At 37.8% G+C, this 20,776-nt stretch overlaps 1 protein-coding gene across 10 annotated transcripts in view; it reads left to right on the forward strand.

Annotated features, from left to right (window-relative positions):
- Nucleotides 1-20,776, forward strand: part of adgrb3 (adhesion G protein-coupled receptor B3) — a 304,460-nt gene that overhangs the window by 209,102 nt on the left and 74,582 nt on the right. The gene's annotated exons all lie outside the window — the stretch shown is intronic.

Raw genomic sequence — 20,776 nt, forward strand, 5'->3', positions numbered from 1 at the left:
TAATAGTATCCAAGGTTTTGATGTGGACGGCTTTGAAAAATAGCAGAAGAAGAAGTGATTTGTGCTTTGACTTCAACTACTTTGGCCTTTGTGTCAGATACCTCTAAAGATGTCGTTTTCTCTTTGTATAAAATAATGATTATAAGATTTGTGACGGAGAAGGAAAACATCTGCTAGTTTAATTTTTGATTCTGAATACCTTATTTTCCTCTGATTTAACTGTCAGATTCATCATTTCTAAAGAAGTCAAGTTTCTGTAGGCAAAAGAACACTGGGTTCAGTGGCGCAGGAAGTTGGATGCTGCAGCACCCCCTGTTGTTGGGGAAGGAAAAAAGGTTTTTGTAGATTTTTGGGGGTAAAAATAAATAAATTAATTAAAAAAACATATTGAAACAATAGTGTATTTAACTTTGGGATATATATATATATATATATGTTGAATTTTTTTTTTTTTTTTTTATTATGATTTTTTTTAATAACATGGTCAGCACCTGACACCTTGCTTGTTACCGGGTCACGTTAAATAAAGTGCTATTTGTGAAAAGGGGGCGTTAAACCGAGGCATATTATTGGATCTTTTAGTTTTCAAACGGGCACTTTTATTTCCAATCCAAAAACTCCAACACACACTATAGGTGAAACAAAACGCTGCCTTTGTAGTAGCCTGGTAGTAGTACGTAAACTTTCCAGCATGAGTGTACTGCCATTCTTCATGCCTTGTATGCAGGTCTCTGCAGGGTTCAAAAAGTCAAATTTAAGACTTTTAAATAATTTTTTACCATAATGAATAAAATTCAACACCCATTTCACATCGATACCGCCAAAAAACGTACAAAAGATTTGAGGAAAAATTGGAGGCCCGGAATTATTTGCAAAGTGTATGAAGCTCTTTCACACTGTGATACAAATGAGCACGAAGTACTACTAGTAGTAATACTGAAGTAGTAAAGGACGTTATGTCAATAGATTTTTAAGACCTTTCAATATTGTATTTAAGACATTGAATGAGATTTTCTCGAGAATTTTAGACATTTTAAGGCCTAAAATTCAAATGATTGGATTTAAGAAGACTTTTTTAGACTTTTTAAGACCCCGCGGATACCCTGTGTATGGAGAAAACTCGCAAGCCTGACAAATTTGTACCGAAACTGCTGTTTTTGGATTGGAAAAACTAAAAAAAGATCCTTAGCACCCCCTGCTGTGAGTGACTTCCAGCGCCCCTGACTAAGTTGAAAGATTTGTGACTAGAATAATATTGTAAATGAATACTATCACAAATCATGATGAATACTACAGGTAGTCTGCGGGTTACGACGTACCCGACTTACAGTATGTGATTTCGACTTCGCGACGCTGGGGTCTCTTTTTTTTTTTCTCCTTTTCTAAGGATTACGTTTGTGATGCATGCTTTTATCTTGGCGCACGAAGCACAGAGCAGGTAGTACTAATGGCACGCGAGTAAGAGTGCATGTACGCATGAAAGAGAACGTATTTGCGCACACGAAGAAGAGCGCACGGGTAAGCGCACACACGAGGAAAAGCGCATTAGTTCCAACGAAACCGCAGCCGAGTGAGAAAGAGAGGGGAAAACCTGCAAGTACATTTGTTGCTTGTGAAGCATCCACAGACTCAACACCAGTGTTGTTAATCCATACCTGTCAACCCGAGGCCATTGGCAATCTTACAAATAGTGACGTATGCCCTTACAAATTGGTAACTAATCTTACAACGTCGTATATAGCGTGCAATATGAAACAAAAATAAAACTCAATTTTTAAAATAATATGAATTTATTGGTAATATTGTAAAATATCACCTGGTGCATTCAAAGAACAATCAATATCTTCAGCTACATCATGATTACTAAAAATTTAACAGTGAATTTCTATCATGTTTTTGATGGCAATTCAGTTTGACTTGAAGGTAGTTCGTTAGTGTGTCCAATTATAAATTAAAAAGGTCAATTGAATAAATTAACTTACCGATGCAATCTTTGAGTCAAGGAACACTTCTTTTGCTAATTCTGAGAAGTGATCAGCAATAGTTGCGGGCAAATTGTGTTCGGCAACAAATTGGCAGAATAAAATCTCCGCTTTCGTCACTTTTCATTCTGCAGACTTCATCATTATGACCAGTGCTGTTAATCTTACTTTTAAAAAGTACAGTAATTAATTACAGTTACAAATGTCTTTTCCCCAAAAGTTATTGAGCGAGTAGCTCAGTTACCTGAATCTAAGAGTAATTAATTACTTAGCAAAGTAACTGGTGTTACCTTTCATGTTTTTTTTTTCATTTTTAAAAAAAACAAAACAAAAAAAAAAAAAAAACAAAAAAAAAACATAGTAACCTTTGCTATGTTCGGAAGTCATTTAATGTTGTGAATCAACCGTTAAAGTTGTTAAAATTGCTCCCGTTTTTGTATTAGTTCCCTTCTGTCTACTTTCGACATGTGAAAGTTTTAAAACTGTTTCATCATTTAAAGGTAGATTCAAGTCAAGATTTTGCCGATTTAGAAGTATTTCAGATAAAACGTTCGCTAGAAAGGTTCACTACAACAGAGCCTTTCTGAGAAGTCTACTTCTTTAAAATGGCGGCTGTTTACCAACGCCACCGAGTCTGTCATTTTGCATGTAGTTCTATATCTAGGTGTAGATTGTAGGCTGTCAGCTACAGTCAGGAAATATTGGAGCCACCTAGCCTAGCATCAGGTTTGCTACAGCGTCACAACAAACACTCTTCTCTCTCCGAGTCTCTGACTTTTCTCGCATCATTCAACCAAAGTAACGCATGATAATGCACATTGTCTCGATGCCGAAACGGTGACAAAATCCGAACGGAGAAAAAAAAAATGTAATGCACGAAAAACGTACAGATTTTGAAGGTACGGCGTACACATTTAAAAGTCAGTGCTCACTTGTACAAATTACGCCGAAACCGTACAACTTGACAGGTATGTTAATCTTACTTTAAAAAAGTAATTAATTAAAGTTACAAATTACTTCTCCCAAAAAGTAATTGAGTTAGTAACTCAGTTACCTGAATGTAAGAGTAATTAGTTAGCAAAGTAACTAATGTTACCTTACTTTTTTTTTTTTTTTTTTCATTCCAAAAAAACAAAAACAACATAGTAACCTTTGCTATGTTTGGAAGTCATTTAATGTTGTGAATCAACCGTTAAAGCTGTTAAAATTGCTCCCATTATTGCATTAGTTTCCCTCTGTCTACTTTCGACATGTGAAAGTTCTAAAACTGTTTCATAATTAAAAATAGATTCAAGTCAATATTTTGCCAATTGATGAGTATTTTAGTTACTTAGGTCTGCTTGGAAGGTTCTCTACAACTAAACCTTCCTGAGAAGTCTACTGCTTTAAGATGGCGGCTGTTTACTAATGCTGTCCAGGCTATCATTTTGCATCTAGTTCTCTATGCATGTGCTAATGCTGCTGTGTCTGTCATTTCGCATTTAGTTCTGTATACATGTGATATCTACCGTATCATCATGTGGGCGTAGTTTGTAGGCTAACGGCTAAAGTCAGGTATTATTGGAGCCACCTAGCATCGCGTTTGCTACGGTGTCACAACTCCCTTCCTTCCTCCCCACTCCCATTCTGCTCTCTCATCTCCGTGAGTCCGTGTCTCTCAGACTTTTCTCCTGTCATTCAACCAATGTAATAACGCATAGTAATGCACGCCTTTACATCAACAGTAACAGTAACGGCGTTGCCAAGCCGATAAAAATAATTAATTAGAGTACTCACTACTGAAAAAAATAACGCTGTTAGTAACGGTGTTATACTGTAAGAACGTTATTAACAACACTGGGCAACACCCATACATAACAACTTTTATACTGTTTATTTTGCGTTTTCAATCGTGGCCGAATACATATATATTATATATATATATATATATATATACACACATGTATATTCATATATTTTTGATGATGTGCGGACACTAACTGATACATGCTAATCATTTGAATGGCAAACGATGGCTGTAGCAGCAGCTAGTTATAAGCGCAAATTTGAATTGCTGTTATTGAAGATGAAACACATTTAATTTCATTTTTATTTTATTTCATTTGTTGATGTTATGAACAGCCGAATAAAGTCAGAAAATCACCCAGACATACAGTGGGGCAAATAAGTATTTAGTCAACCACCAATTATGCAAGTTCTCCTACTTGAAAAGATTAGAGAGGCCTGTAATTGTCAACATGGGTAAACCTCAACCATGAGAGACAGAATGTGGAAAAAAAACAGAAAATCACATTGTTTGATTTTTAAAGAATTTATTTCCAAATTAGAGTGGAAAATAAGTATTTGGTCACCTACAAACAAGCAAGATTTCTGGCTGTCAAAGAGGTCTAACTTCTTCTAACTAGGTCTAACGAGGCTCCACTCGTTACCTGTATTAATGGCACCTGTTTTAACTCATTATCGGTATAGAAGACACCTGTCCACAATCTCAGTCAGTCAGTCACACTCCAAACTCCACTATGGCCAAGACCAAAGAGCTGTCGAAGGACACCAGAGACAAAATTGTAGACCTGCACCAGGCTGGGAAGACTGAATCTGCAATAGGTAAAACGCTTGGTGTAAAGAAATCAACTGTGGGAGCAATTATTAGAAAATGCAAGACATACAAGACCAATGATAATCTCCCTCGATCTGGGGCTCCATGCAAGATCTCACCCCGTGGCGTCAAAATGATAACAAGAACAGTGAACAAATATCACAGAACCACACGGGGGGACCTAGTAAATGCCCTACAGAGAGCTGGGACCACAGTAACAAAGGCTACTATCAGTAACACAATGCGTCGCCAGGGACTCAAATCCTGCACTGCCAGACGTGTCCAGGCCTGTCTGCGGTTCGCTAGAGAGTATTTGGATGATCCAGAAGAGGACTAGGAGAATGTGTTATGGTCAGATGAAACCAAAATAGAACTTTTTGGTATAAACACAGGTTCTTGTGTTTGGAGGAGAAAGAATACTGAATTGCATCCGAAGAACACCATACCCACTATAGCATGGGGGTCGAAACATCATGCTTTGGGGCTGTTTTTCTGCAAAGGGACCAAGACGACTGATCTGTGTAAAGGAAAGAATGAATGGGGCCATGTATCAAGAGATTTTGAGTGAAAATCTCCTTCCATCAGCAAGCGCATTGAAGATGAGACTTGGCTGGGTCTTTCAGCATGACAATGATCCCAAACACACAGCCAGGGCAACAAAGGAGTGGTTTTGTAAGAAGCATTTCAAGGTCCTGGAGTGGCCTAGCCAGTCTCCAGATCTCAACCCCATAGAAAATCTTTGGAGGGAGTTTAAAGTCTTCTGGATCTGCATGGAGAAATGGGCCAAAATAACAGCAACAGTGTGTGAAAAGCTTGTGAAGATTTACAGAAAACGTTTGGCCTCTGTTATTGCCTACAAAGGGTACATAACAAAGTATTGAGATGAACTTTTGGTCCTGACCAAATACTTATTTTCAACCATGATTTGCAAACAAATTCTTTAAAAATCAAACAATGTGATTTTCTGTTTTTTTTTTTTTTTTTTTGTCACATTCTCTCTCATGGTTGAGGTTTACCCATGTTGACAATTACAGGCCTCTCTAATATTTTCAAGTGGGAGAACTTGCACAATTAGTGGTTGACTAAATACTTATTTGCCCCACTGTATGTCATCGTCATTTCGTAGCTTAGCCCGCTGTCTAGCTAGGACTTAGTTCCAACGTCTTTGCAAAGACAATACAGTGACAAATAATACATGTTTTTGGATAGATATTTTGAGATTTGGGGGTTATTTAGGAATACTTAAAGGGTTAGGTTCGAAATTCTAGTTATGTCGCCAGTGTAGGAACGGAACTTGTTTGTAACCCAGGGACTACCTGTATCTAAAATTAAGGATTCTTGCTTTCACATGGAAATTAAGCTTTATATAAGTAACTACTAGAACACTCACACAAACCAAAAATACTCAAGTATTGGTTATGATGTGTGGTGCTTCTGTGAAGGAGATGCTGCCAGTATTGCATCAAAACTAATATGAGTCAGTCATGACTCATGACTGCCACTCCTTCAAACCACTGCTGGAAAAGTGGTTACACAACCCATTTTAAATGTAAAACCATAAAATCAATATTCAATTAGCTGGAAAAGACATCAGTAAGAAAATTTGCTTAGAGAAAAAGTCACCTTCCATGTACTGCACCATTACTGTGCTTGACTTGAGGATTGTACAACACAAGACTGCTTCTTCTTCCTTTGTCTGTTCAAAATGAATGAATCAAATGTTTTTTATAATCCATGCAGTATACATGTGCATATTTAAAATTATTTTATTGCTGCCTCCTGCCCGTAGTTAGCTGGGATAGGCTGCAGCACTTCCGCGACCCTCGTGAGGAAAAGCGGCATGGAAAGTGAATTAATGAATGTTCTTTGATGTGTTTCATTGTCCTTCTGCTGTGTTTTATCTATTTGGCATTTGACATTGTTTTTACTGGTGCTCTTGCAAAATGATGGCAATGTGTTGAGCATGTTTTCAGTGTACTTGAATGGCCCAGTCCAATCTTCATGCTGGGATATGCTGGGACTGTTGCTACTTGTCGTTATTACACAAAGGAACCCCATGACTCAGTGTGTTGAAAGTGATGCACAACACTGAAGCAGTTGCTTGCCCACATTTTACATAATGCAGGCTTACTGGTTGACATTGTTCAATGTGTTGGATCCTCTCAGCCCACATTTAGTTTTTGTGTGTGTTGTAAACACATGCAGATGCCTCTTTTTCTTTTGCATCTTTAACAAAGGAGCTGTTTGTTTGCACACATTTTATTTCAAAAGCATCCGGCAAGATGTATTGTATGTATATTCAAGCAACTTTTTATTTCATTAACCCTCGTAGACCACAGATTTTAATAAATTAACCACGAATGGACTGTAGGTGGAAAAACCGTTTAATATAGCAATTTCAATAATTTCAAGATTAAATCATAGACTTCATAATGATATTGATGAGACACAATCCCCAGACACTGCACCACACCTTCAAGTTGGGGGCCGTCCCACACTCCGCTTCAGTTGGTCGAAGTCGGTCGCAGTTATTCTCAAACGCATGCAGCGAGCCAATGCCGTATTTAGGTTGAAAAAGTATGAAAGCTGTACCGCATACAAATAGGAAGGATTGTCTCAGGAGTGATTGTTTGAGGATTCAAGGTAATTATTATATTTTCGTAGCGTGCATGCATTTTGAAACGTGAAAAAAATCAATGGGAGAAATTAACCATACAGCATTGGCGTCATATTTTGCTATATTTATGTAAAATCAATGCTAACTGCCAGTTTTGTTGCTTTTAACCAAGAATCGAGACTGTTTTACGTTCATATATATATATATATATATATAAAATTCAGGGATTTAAGCATTTATACACAAACATTTTCAATGTAAAAAGCTCTTTGTGGTGATAAGGCGGCGCCACTGTTTTTTTTTTTTTCTTTTAACCAAGAATCGAGACTGTTTTACTTCCATATCAATAAACAATTCAGGGAGTTAAGCATTTCCTCACAAGAATTTTCAACATAAAAAGCTCTTTATCTGTGTTTCCACTCGGTCAACTTTGACGGAGATAGGCCCGCACCCCGTGTCCTGTCAATATATTTTGAAGTCTATGATTAAATTTTAACATCAATGCTACCTAACTAATTTACAAACATATTTGGGAAAAATTGTATGGTTCCCACTTTGTAGGATTATTAGAGTCAGTTTCTGCTCTAAAATATCCTTGATTATATACATTTTCTCTTGTGTTTTTCTGTTTGAGGGCAGCTGGTCTGTTTGAGAAATACACAACAGCGACAATTCTCCATGCATCTGTATGACTTTCAACAAAAACAGTGTTTATTACCTACATTATTTTATGATCCACACCCAGTCATTTTCATCAGCAAATGACTCCACAGGGCGATTATTGTTGCGCACAGTCGGCTGGTTCAATTAAAATAGGATATGCTCTCAGAGGCCCATCGAGGAGGGTAAATATACCATCTGTCAGACACGTTGTTTCAAACAAAACTAAAAGTGTGGCAATATGAGTTTTGTTTATGTGTTGTTCAGTGTACTGACTAATTGTGAGTTGTGTGAGACCTTGTGGATGTTGTTTAAAGCAATAATACATCTGTCATAACTGACATTCTGCTTCTTTATTGGATACCTACATTCAAAATCTTATGTTAGGGTACAAATGGGATTTGTTACATTTTAAAATTCCAGCATGCCTGATAAAATGTCAAAACATTTGTCCCTAATTAGTGCTGAAAGGGCAGGAGCACCCTCAGCCCCCATTTTCAGATGTAAATACCCAAACATGCGTGATGTGACCTGGGATCTACAAAAAAATGTGCCTTTAATTCAGACGTAGGGCCTTAAACTGGAACATAGTTGGCTGTACTTCTTTTCAGACATGTAGACAAAAAGAAACTAGGCTTTTGAAGATGAATGTGGAAATACAGTGGTATGAAAACATATCTGAACCTTTGGTAACACTTTATAATAACTATCCGTTTTGCTAGTTAATAGATCATTAGTAAACTGTTGATAAATTATTTATTGTTGATTTGTGAAGTATTTGTTAACAGTTTGTTAAGCATTTACAGGGTGTTCCAATATGGCTGACCCCATTCTAAATGCCCATGGTAGTTGATGGATCTTAATAAAACTATATACAATTTATGTTGAAGGTCATAAGTTTTATTTGTTAAATATACAAAGAAAAGTACAAATATTTGTTGGTTCAATGGCAGATTTTCCTAAATGTGCAACATGAGCGCTGCCTTTCTTAATCTGAAAAGATAGAAATGCCAAACATTACTCACAAAAACTTGAAACGTTGAAACACAAACTGTGTTTCAGGTTAAGAACACCCTGTAAATGCTTAACAAACTGACAAATACTTCACAAAATCAACAATAAATCATTTATCAACAGTTTACTAATGATCTATTAACTGGTGAACGGATAGTTATTATAAAGTGTTTCCGAACCTTTTAATATTTCTCACATTTCTGCTTAAAATCACCATCAAATGGGATCTGATCTTTGTCAAAATCACACAGATGTAAAAACAGTGTCTGCTTTAACTAAAACCACCCAAACATTGATAGGTTTTCATATTTTAATGAGGACAGAGTGCAAACAATGGCAAAAGGAGGAAAAATAAGTAAGTGAACCCTCTGCCTAAGGAGACTTAAATAGCGATGGAAACCAATTTTTACCAAACAATTTAAGTCAGGTGTGCCCAATCAGACATGAGTGGTTTTAAAGCTGCCCTGCCCACTATAAAACACGCATCAGGTAAGAATTGTCTTGATGAGAAGCATTGTCTGATGTGCATCATGGCTCAGTCAAAAGAGCTTTCTGATGACCTGCCATCTCTTAAAGTCTGGATGTTCACCAATCGACAGTCGGAGAAGTTGTCTACAAATGGAGAGAGTTTTGCCCTGTTCCTTCTCTTCCAAGGAGTGGCCATCCACCAAAGATGACGCCAACACTTCAGCGCAGAATACTCAGAGAGGTAAAGAAGAACCCTAGAGTGTCTGCTAAAGACTTACAGAAGTCACTGGCACAGTCCAATATCACTGTGCACACATCAACTATATGTAAAACTATGGCCAAGAATGGTGTTCATGGGAGGACTCCACAGAAGAAGCCAGCGCTTTGTACAAAAAAAATAAAATAAAAACATTGTTGACAAAAAGGCACTTGGACACTCCACAGAAGTTTGGCAAAATATTTTGTGGACTGATGAAAACCTAAGTTGAATTTTTTGGGAGTGACACACAACGTCATGTTTGGAGAAAAAGCTCATCAACATCAACACCTCAACCCAATCGTGAAGCATGGTTGAGGGAGCATCATGATTTTGGGCTGTTTTGCTACCTCAAGGCCTGGACAACTTGCAATCAGTAATGGAAGAATGAATTTAAAAGTTTATCGGGATGTTTTGCAGGAAAACCTGAGGCTGTCTGTCAGACAGTTTAAGCCAGTGTTTCTCGATTATTTTCTATGACGCCCCCCCAAGGAAGGCATAAATGTTTCGCGCCGCCCCCAAACTCTCTGCCGCCACTGTAAATAATATCATTTGTCTATAAAATTACTAATATAACTATGCCTCTGACTAACATTGTGTCCTTTTTTTTATATTAAAGAAAAAAAAGTAACATAGATCATCTTATAATGAAGTATAACTTTATTAACATTGTTTTGTTTGTAACACAAAAGACTTGACGAGCATCAATTTGCCTGAATTTAAAAAAAGCCACATCCAAACTGTAAAAATACACTCAAGGTACATTTTTGACCATTTGATACAGAAATATAAAATGTAATAAAATCAGTAAATAATAACAAATTTAAATTGATTAGAAACATTAACTCATGAGGACAATATGCCAAAAAATTTGACCGAAAAAACAAAACTGAAAAAAAGAAAAGAAGAGTGTCTTTGGACAAAAGGACAGTTTTTATTTTTGCTGCTCACAATATCACCTCCTTTGCAATAGCGTGGGGTTATTTTGCACTGAGCATGCTAACAGTGCTCACTGGTTTACTGATATAACACTGACAAAGTGGGACGATTGTTGGCAATATTCGGCACATTTTCGCTGAAAAACAATCAAGTGGCTTATCAATTAGATTGGGATCTAATGTCTTTAAGTGGCGTCTTAATTGATTTGGCTTCTGGCTGTCCGCTATAATCATTTTTAGTAGACACAGTAAACAGTGGTTTTTCCTCATCTCCCACTGAATTAAAAGTCAAATCCAAAAGACAAACGGCACGAAAAAAGCGCATTCTCGGCGGCTGAGGGAGAACCGTTGATGTGGGCGGTCGTCGTGACGATCCCAAGCTGAAAATGGCAATTCTCGGGCGGACATGTGAGAACCGGAGAAGACATTGGGTCGCTGCGTGAGTCCAGCCGGAAAACGTCTTTCGGAAATGGCACACAGTTTTTCATATCTCATCTCTTTTATCTCTTTTTTTGTGTGCTCTTGCTTAGTTCAAAAATAATGCGCACACTGTGAAAATGAGAATGCCACCCTTTGAGTGGATGTGCAAGTACACTTTATTCTAATACGGTAACAAAAAAAAAAAAAAAAGGATATTCCCCAAAGTCAAATGCGCCACCCCTGGCATCGCTCTGCACCCCCCCACCCCCCCCGGGGGGCACGCCCCACTATTTTAGAAGTACTGGTTTAAACTAAAAAGAGGATGGATGCTGCAACAAGACAATGTTCCAAAACACAGAAGTAATTTAACTTTAGAATGGTTTCAGAAGAACAAAATACACGTTCTGGAGTGGCCAAGTTAAAGTCCCGACTTAAACTCCATTGAGGTGCTGTGGCATGACCTAAAGACAGCAATTCATGGCAGACATCCCAGGAATCTGACTGAATTACAACAGTTTTGAAGAGAAAAATGGGCCAAGGTTAGTACTAATCAATGTGCTAGAGTCCAGGGGTTCCTACCCTCACCTATGGTCACGAGCTGTGGGTCGTGACCGACCGAACATGATCCCGAATACAAGCGGCCGAAATGAGTTTCCTCCGTTGGGTGTCCGGGCTCTCCCTTAGAGATAGGGTGAGAAGCCTGGTCATCCGGGAGGGGCTTGGTGTCGAGCCGCTACTCCTCTGCGTTGAGAGGAGCCAGTTGAGGTGGCTCGGGCATCTGGTTCGAATGCCTCCTGGACGCCTCCCTGGAGAGGTGTTCCGGGCATGTCCCACCGGCAGGAGGCCCCGGGGACGACCCAGGACATGCTGGAGAGACTACGTCGCTCGGCTGGCCTGGGAACGCCTTGGAATCCCGCCGGAGGAGCTGGCTGAAGTGGCTGGGGAGAGGGAAGTCTGGGCTTCCCTGCTAAAGCTGCTGCCCCCGCGACCCTACCCTGGACTAAGCGGAAGATAATGGATGGATGGATGGAGTGACTAGACTAATCTGCAGTTACCTGAAGCGTCTGGTTGACATTATTGCAGCCAAAGGGGGGGCCACAAAACATTACATGTGATGGTTCACTACTTATTTTTTCCCCTTATGTCATTGTTTGCATACTATCATTAAAATATGAAAACCTAAAAATGTTTGGGTGGTTTTAGTTAAAGCAGATACTTTTTTTCATCTGTGTGATTTTGACAAAGATCGGATCACATTTGATGGTCATTTTATGCTGAAATGTGGGAAATTCCAAAAGTTTCAGATACTTTTTCTTACCACTGTACCAGACCCACTCAGACTAAGCGCTGTAGCCATAAACTTTGCGTTTTACGCTCAAGGAATCGCATACAAGATTTACAGTAGATGAAGAATTGGAGCATACTGAATATGCTACATGCGCTGTTAGATAATGTCTCTAAAGAATGTCACCAATACTAAAGCTAATTGCTTAATGACAAGTGACATCAAGGTGTATTGAGTGTATTTTTTTTTAGTCAGGCCCACATTTTAATTTACCTTTTTTTTTTTCTGCTATACTTTAACAACGTTAACGTTAATTTCAATATTAGAGGGTTTAGACCAGGGGTGTCAAACGTACGGTGTGAGGGCAAAGGGGTTAATTTCGGCCGCAAAGTTCTTCTGCCTGACTGGCATGTTGTAACTCATTCATAATGTACATACAAAATCACACTCTCTTATTTAGACTCGGTGCCATAAAACCAGCGATTTGTGATTTTTGTGATGAGTGTGTGCACTACTGCACATGGCTCACTTTCCTGTTTGCAGTCATATTCGTTCACTCGCCTCCTCCCAGTCAAAATGGATTGGATGTCTAGCGCCGTTAATGGCAGCCAAAGAGTCAACATGGATGTGAAATGCTCCAAAACCAACAGGAAGTAATCAATAAACAGGAAGCGGCCAGTAAAGTCCCAAAAATCAGCAGGAAATGTTTCAAAATGTATAGGAAATAACCCGGAAATTCCCCAAAATGTACAGGAAGTTACCTGCAAGGACACAAAAATAACAGGGAAGTGACCCAATATATCTTTGTTTGCCATTTATAACAATAGACATTCAAGTCACTTGAACTGGGAGGACTGGCATTGAAAGTTAATCTCTCAGTGCCGGTGACGGCACAATACGTTCAATCCAATATGACTGGATTGATTCATTCGCCCCTCCCATTTAAAATGGATTGGCCATTTGACGCCAGCAATGTTAGCCAATGAATTAACTTATTTGGCCAAAACTATATTGGTCCTGCCCACATGAGATCTACGTGTCTTAAATGTGGCCCACAAACCAAAAAGAGTTTGACACCACAGGTTTAGACTGTCAGTACTGTATGACTGAGACAGTAAAGTTCACCATGACACTCCAATTGAGCTTTAAGTATTTTAGAATTCCCCCTGCCATTTAATGCTTGAAATCTACTAAATCCATGTTAACCACAGCAGGGCAAGCCAAATGATTATCGTCTTGATTTTTAAATGGCGTTCCTTTACAGATTATCCTCTAAGTGTAGTAAAGGGTTTCACTAATCTGGAATTTGCCACGTCAGGATTAACTGCATCGCACCACCGTTTTAATACCTTAAAAAATGCTCAGCATTTGCTCATGCTAAATAAGTGTGCCCTCACTAAAATGTTCTTTCCTCCTGTTTATGGTAATACGTTGTGATATAAAACCAAACGGTAGTTTGCCACACCATGTTTTGTTCATTTATTTGCATTGCCAAGACTCATGTTATTTTAACAAGGATTTACTCTCTGAGATGGAGCTACTTAAAAGCATTAAAATTTTTAGAACAAGTGTATTGAATTTCTATAACGAAATAGACGAACCACCTTCATCTGTTCCATGGTTAAAGGATTTGAAACGATTCATCCAAAGTGATATTATTGCCTCTTTTTGCCTGCAACCTTCATGTAAGTAAAGTTTTTGTGGCTCACTTTTACAAGATTTACCTCTGCAATACCATACAGAATCAAGGTTAATCAATAATTCACATTTGGAGTGGTGACTAGCATCTGCTGCAGCTTCATTCTGGCTTCAAGCCAAACAGGCCAACACAAACACTGCAAGATGCAACTAAATTTAGACTAAAATGCAAGATGAACGCCATTATGAAGCTCTTCATATAGACTGTGTTATGCTAGGAAATTTCATATCACTAATGATGTGGGGAAATTGTATAAAAATGTATGCCTCCCCAAAAAAATCTGTACTAGGGCAATAAAAAACTGAAAGCATAGGAATTTTTAAATAAATAAATAAACACCTATTTGAAATGTGAACAGGTTGTAAAGCACTAAGTGAAAATCTTGTTTCTTTATAAAAAGAAAGATTGGTGGAGGTAGAACACAAGCTTCACAAAGAGTGTACCAATATTTTTAAAGGCGTGTAAAGAAGCCTTCTTATTGGTGTGGAAAAGTCTGTGTTGTTCTTGCTGACACATCCTCTTTCCACTCTTCCACTCTTTCCAAAATCAGTATTTGTATCTGTCTACAAATTTACCAAACTCTCATCAACACTTCTGCTTTGCTGTTGACTCGCACTGGTCGAGATTTGGTCCACAAATATTTTTTTATCAGGACAGGTCCTCCCTGATCAAATATGAATGCAAAGAACATCATACTTTAAACTAGTGGTCCCCAATCTTTTTGCACCATGGACCAGTGTGAAGTGGGCCTTAATTTCCAAGGGCCGCAATATGTGGCATAGAAATACAGTAAATATAAAATCGCCGGCAAAACACAAACAGCACGACTGCAAGAGGATGACCCGGAAGCAAGGGCGTAGGTTTGCATAGGGACGGTAGGGACAAAACACTACTAGTTGCTTAAATTGTCCCTACCAACTTTTAAGCAACCTTATTTGCATTATATAATGGGTTCAGTTATATAGGTAATTTAGATTGTCTTCCCATATGTTGTAACGATAGTATTGGCCCTACCATCATTAAATGAATTATTTTTATTATGTTCAGACTTACATTTACCCCTTTATAGCTTGCTGAATGTGCCGCTCCATTTTTTCCCCTCAAATGCACGTTGGATAGGCTGATGACTTGACAACACCCCTCCACCCACAGACACACACACGCACTCACAGCCCCAGCTCCATGCCGCTTCTTCCGCCCCATTCGGAGAGGAGGGATATTAGATGTTTTATATTCGGCCAGCAGCAGCTGCAGCCACCATAGGGAATGTAAAAAGATGTCAATGTTGTGGAGGTGGGGAACACACCACTAATTTTGCGACTGAAAGTCCGACTTGTATCAGTGTTAGCATAACATTAAACTGTGTGGATTTGCTAACCTGCTAAACTTGAATAGGACGCTGCTTAGAGAGAAGTACCCTCCTGTATGTGTTTTCTGCTGTTAACATTAACTAAACTGTGAGAAATGTAGTGAATCGAGGTTTATCCCTTTCTCCCCAATATTCAGTTTTATCTTTTTTATGTGGTTTTAAAGCAGTCCAAAGGAGCTTTCATTTGTTATTGAGTTTGGCTGTGCTTGTGGACAAAAACAGGAATATTAATCCTGAAGGAAGGCTCCATTTTTATTTTTTTGTTATTGCATGACTAAGAATTTTTTTTTTTTTTTTTTTTTTTTGGGCATTTCTATACTTGAGATGATTAACAAGTTTCTATTTATTGTGTATGTTAATATAATTTGTGTTTAAATAATGCAATTTAAATTTTCTAATAAAATTCAAACATTTATGCTGGAAGTTTTTAAGTCATTAGTAGTTTTTCAAAACAAGGGGTACAACTGAATAGTGTGTCATCTGAACATATACATACATATGCACTGCAAAAACCCACCTCCTTGGGAATTTTTATTTGTTTGTTTTCAGTGTAAATCTACTAGAAATTAGTGAAATCTGCCAGTGCTTTAAGTAAATTTTACTCCGATTTTTTAAAATATAAATTGCGAGCTGAAAATAACACTTATTTGAAACAAAAGGTTTGTATATTTAATCTGAAAAAAAAAAAAAAAAAACTTACCGGTAATACCGGTACCGGTCCCTGGCCGGGTGGTCGGGGACCCCTGCTTTAAACAATGCCCAATTTTTATTTGTAAATGTTGAGTGCTTTCTTTTGTCAGTTATTAGAATCGCTGGGCCCTAATGAGATCTCAAATAATGTCATATTTTTAATTCAATCATCCAAAAATACATTCTCGTGTGGAATGTGCGATCAAATAGCATTTGGCAAAAGCCACCCTGAGGTCAGAAAAAATATAATTATAACGTAACAAATTCTAACCTACTTTATGAACATGTTTCCTGAGGGGTTTAGCTGCTGGAGCAACAATGTAGCATCCATTTGTAGCTGTGGCATTATCTCTTGCTTCTCTGTAGTATTATTTGCATGTCACATCAATGACCATGTGGGTCAATTAATCCTTGTCAGAGTGGATGTCCTGGCCTTGATACTAGCTTGCCAGCTCAGCAGACTTATGCCCGAGAGTGTCCTACACAGATGCACAAGACATAAAATTTGGAAAGGTAGAAGGGCACAGCAGACAGAATGAATACAAAGCTTTTGACTTTAGTCTTATAATTAAATTAATTGAAGCACAATTATTTAAAATACTATGACCATATTCTTCTTTTTTTTAATTAAAAAAATAGGATGTGGATAAAGAAGTAAGCAACTCTAGAAGTTAAATATGTACTACTTACGCAACTCGAGTTTTACTTTCTTTTTTTATTCGTTCAATTTGCTACACTTTGGATTCTTTGACAAGGAGCCTTTTTTATAGTCTCACTTTTGTCACCAGGTTTCTTTGACGCTTCCATATCAGAGATCAGTGGCTGTCAAATTTTTGACGTCACAGGCCTCCAATTGCTGTATTTGTACCATAGATGTGCCCTTGATCAGATTTAGTCCCATGGAGAGAGAGAAGGCTTTTGTTGCCTTTAGTTTGGGCTTTTAATGGAAAGTGCACTGCAGATAGGAAGAGCACAGTGCTACGCCTATTTTATATTATTTTGATGATATCTGTATCAACGGATAGAGCAGGAATGAGAAGTTGTAGTGCATTGTGCTCAAAGAATTCTTAGCTTTGTTGCAGTAAAAAAAAAAAGTGGATGTACTGGTAAGACCTCGTTTGAATTAGGAACTATTATTGATTGGGCACACAATAGGTAACAAGTTAAACAATCAGTCATGACGGTATAAAGGTCAAGAGCTTGCATCTATGATAGATTGAAGGCGCTATACGTACTCATTGTAATAACATGACTTCTACAGATTAAAAAAGGAGATTACCACAAGGTGTTGCCATGAAAAACACTAGATAAATGCTAAAATGAAGGTGGGCTAGCAAACAACTCTCTTGTGTTGTGTTAGCTTAATTTATTTGCTTTAGCTTCTAACCATTTTTTTAGGGTAATAAATAATGTATAAGTACAGCCAAGCCATATTGCAGAGGAAATTTTGCAAATTAGTTTCATAATTATGCAAATAAAAGCATAGCGGTTTGGGAATTATTTAGGAATCTAGGGAATTTCAGGCCCGTGGGCCTTATAGGGCCTTTGAGAGTGGTTGATCTGGCCTACCATGCAATCTTAAAAACAAATCGTACCTAAGAGGAACTGTTATGAAAAGCCTAAAAATCCTAACGTATTTTTCGGACTATAGGTCGCAGGTTTTTTCATAGTTTGGCTGGGTGCGACTTATACTCTGGAGCGTCTTACATGTGAAATTATTAACACATTATTACGTATATAATTTCACATGTTGTGTTTTGGAGAGACACTGATGGTTTGGTAAACTTGTTAGCATGTTCTTCATGCTATAGTTATCTGAATAACTTTTAATAGCTATGCTACGTTAACATACAGTATCAGTATTCAGCATGTTGTTCTCTATTGCAGGGGTTCCCAACCTATTCCACTAAGGCACACTGTGGGTGCAGGATTTCATTCTTACCAAACAAGATGACAACACTTTTTCCCCAATCTGGTGTTTTACAAGTGCAATCAGTTGATTGCAGTCAGGTGTGGCTTGTTTTAGCAGAACCCTCATTGGTTCAACTGTCTCTGCTGGATCGGCTGGAACAAAAACCAGGACCCACAGTGTGCCTTGAGGACTGGGTTGAAAACCCCTGCTCTATTGTATTTTTATTTTAAATTGCCTTTCAAGATGACATATCTGTTTTGTGTGTTGGAATTTATCAAGTAAATTTCCCCCAAAAATGTGACTTATACTCCGGTGCGACTATATATGTTTTTTTCCTCTTCGTTGGGCATTTTATGGCCGGTGCGACTTATACTCAGGTGCAACTTGTACTCCGAAAAATACGGTAATCACAAATGCTCCCAAAATAATCGATTTTGTTCTTAAACTTGGATGACTACACCTGAATGCGGTCTATCCATGCATAGACTTCATAACCTATTAACATGACACGGGAAACAAAGCCGATTTTTAGGGGGCCTATTTTCAAAACCAAAGCTACTACCGACCTAAAACCAAAATAGGTACCTACTTTAGCCATATATGAGTCTCCATGAGCAGCGGCAAAGTCGTTCCCGAATAAAATCCTGATTAATTATGTTTTATATGAGTATAACAAAACTTAAAATGGCTAGAAAATTCTCAGATTTTACACTAGATGCACAAAAATCACTAAATGCAGAGATAATCACCTATATTTTCAGGATCAATAGCAGTATTTAACATATCATATAAGTTTTTGCCCAAGATACCAACTTATTTTTCTTTTATTTACTGCATGTTTTCAACAGCTAATAAATCACTCAATTTTCACATCACAAACTTAATTCTTGAGGAAAGCAATCAAAATCAATTATAATAATGAATAGATTACTAATAAATTCTATATACAATCACAACTTTTTATAGAATAGAATAGCCCTTTATTGTCATTATACAGTTGTACAATGAAAATGTGGCGCATTTTCCTTTGCAGTGCATGATAAGTTAAAATGACTTGCAAGTATAAAATCTGAATAAACAATTATAAAACGTGTATTACATAGCCCTATGTTCAGTTAGTGCAAATAATCGGAGTGAAGTAGCAGCAGTTTGACAGTTAAGGCTTTGAATATTGCAGGTGAGTAAGTATTGCACATAGAATATTCCATATAAATGAATATTGAACTATGTGTTGGAGCATTTCCCCTTGCAGTGCATGATAAGTTAAAATCTCAAAAGTTACTTGCCAGTATAAAATCTAAATAAACAAATATAAAATGCGTATGAGATAGCCCTTCTTCGATTCGATTCTTGATTAAAAGCAAAATAAACCGTGCAGGTAATATTTATTTTACGTAAATATGGCCATGAATGCCTCGTCTTTAAGTTCACAGTGGCGCCGCCTTGCCACAAGTCCACAGCAAAAAGCTTTTTACGTTGAAATTATTGTGAATAAATGCTTAAAACCCTGAATTATTTATAGATATGGACGTAAAACAGTCACGATTCTTGGTTAAAAGCAAAAGAAACCGTGCTGGTAGTATTTATATTACGTAAATATGGCAAATGTGTGCTCGTCTGTAAGTTCACTGTGGCGCCGCCTTGCCACGAGTCCACAGCAAAGAGCTTTTTATGTTGAAATTCTTGTGAATAAATGCTTAAATCGCTGAATTGTTTAGAGATATGGACTTAAAACTGTCTCTATTTTACTTATATATGGTGAAGAATCACGCCAATGACGTAGCGGTTCCCATTCTCCAATTGATATTTTTCACGTTTCATGCATGGTACGAAAAATATACAAGTAATATTTACCTTGAATCCTTGAACAAATCACTCCTGAGACAATCCTTCCTGTTTGTATGCGGTACAGCTTTTGTAGTTCTTCAAAAATCCAAGCTTAAATCCGACATGAGTGTGTGCCGTCTTCGGCTATTACTAAATGAAGCTCGGTCCCCTATGATAAGGTGTGACGCAAAGAATGACGACGTGTCAGGACAATAGATTATGAAGTCTATGACCCATGATTGAACTCCTAAAGTTTAATTTCCAAGAACCTTGAGGATTAGAATCCTTGCATCTAGCTTGCTTGAAACTGATTATGGACTCTGCTTAAAAGGTCAACATGTCTAAAACATGTTCAATTGTAGCTTGATCCAATCCTGTCAAAAAATTAACTCTTTTAAGTTTTAATACCTACAGTAGTTATCCTCAAGACCTGTGACTAGTATCAATCCGGAGCTGTCCCCGAAAAAACTTCTACGTAGTTGCAAAATATCATGTGAACTTCTCACCACAGGGAGTAGTAACTTTATTTGTAGCCGCAGGAAGTCATCAATCAATACTGAGGCTGTTTGAAAGGTGTGAGCAGTACTTTATCAAAGCCTTACATGGAATAACGTCAAAAAAAAAAAAAAAAAAAAAAAAAAGAAAGTACAACTAATACAGGAAACGTTCACCGATTTCTAGACGAGCCTTTGTTTGGATTTCATTACTGATGACTGCGTGCAACCCAATCTCCCCTGTAGCCACACAATTGTGCTTCAACACCCTTAGATTAAACGGCTTTTGGGTGGTAAAACCAGAAATATACTGCAGCACAGACTCACGCAATGATTTGCAAGGCGGTTTCAAAAAATGCAAAATGGATCCGTAGCAGTGGTGGAAGCTGCCGGGTTGTTTGTTGATTAAAGATGCTTTGATTTGTAGATTTATGAAGCAATATATGCCTATATCCTGAGTTTCTAGTTGAGAGCCCAATGAACAGTAGAACGTCACACCGTATTGAGGGGCTTGACTGGCAGCCAGCTCTCCAATCATTACAGTGGCCT

This window comes from Corythoichthys intestinalis, chromosome 10, assembly GCF_030265065.1.
Source record: "Corythoichthys intestinalis isolate RoL2023-P3 chromosome 10, ASM3026506v1, whole genome shotgun sequence".
Lineage (NCBI taxonomy): Eukaryota > Metazoa > Chordata > Actinopteri > Syngnathiformes > Syngnathidae > Corythoichthys > Corythoichthys intestinalis.